Raw genomic sequence first — 905 nt, 5'->3', positions numbered from 1 at the left:
ATATATATATATATATATATATATACCTTATCTAATCCTTCATACCAACCCTTGCTTTCCTCCCTGACTCTCTCTACTGCTCTTACTATTTATTTATTTTTCATTCTCTTTACCCCTTAATAGCCACCTCCGCTACCATTCTCTTACGAAACGTCTATACGTTCGCGTTTGTATCTCGATATTTACACTATTAAGACTTTAACTTACACAAGATTGCACCTAAGGACTTATGGACTAACATCTACTCGATCGGAAAGTTAAACTGTGTATTCTTAAGCTTCTTTTTTCTTCTCTTTCTTTTTCTTCATCTCCTTATTCCTTTTCTCCTGTCCTCTATGTCGTCGTTTCATTCATCTATACCCATCCCATTTTCCCTATTTGTCTCCGATGACGGAATATCCCACACACTAGGATATCCTAGAAACAGTTGTACTACTTTGAATTTTTCCAATAATAATAACGTATATGACTTGAGATGTTTGTTTTTGTCTTAACATTTGTTGGCCTCTTTAACAATTATATATTCACTATATTGGAAATCTACAATGGTTCCATAACTCCCGTCTCGGCCATAACCATGGAGCCCTGGTAATCAGTTACAGCACTTACCCAGCGAACCTAGTCGTTTAGATTACCTGTGCACTAAACCCCCATATTTTGTGTGTGTGTGTATATATATGCATATATACGATAGATCGCTAGCCACTACACATTCTTTTTTCTCTCCGTGTTTCTCTCCACGTTTCTTTCTGTGTTCCTTCCTGTGGAAGAGCGTAGGCTCGAAACGTTAAAGACTTTTTCACTTCCCGAGCGTTATACTAATACATCTGTTTTCTACACCACCTGTCTTCGTCTTTTTTTTTTCTGTGAATTCTCCCTATATATATATATATATATATATATAT

The 905-nt window shown here is 36.0% G+C and overlaps 1 long non-coding RNA gene across 1 annotated transcript in view; it reads right to left on the bottom strand.

The window, feature by feature from the left end:
• Positions 1-905, bottom strand: part of LOC106876801 (uncharacterized) — a 17,043-nt gene that overhangs the window by 6,525 nt on the left and 9,613 nt on the right. The window lies entirely within an intron of this gene.

Source organism: Octopus bimaculoides, chromosome 4 (genome assembly GCF_001194135.2).
Source record: "Octopus bimaculoides isolate UCB-OBI-ISO-001 chromosome 4, ASM119413v2, whole genome shotgun sequence".
NCBI lineage: Eukaryota > Metazoa > Mollusca > Cephalopoda > Octopoda > Octopodidae > Octopus > Octopus bimaculoides.
This window is presented reverse-complemented; position numbering and strand designations above follow the sequence as displayed.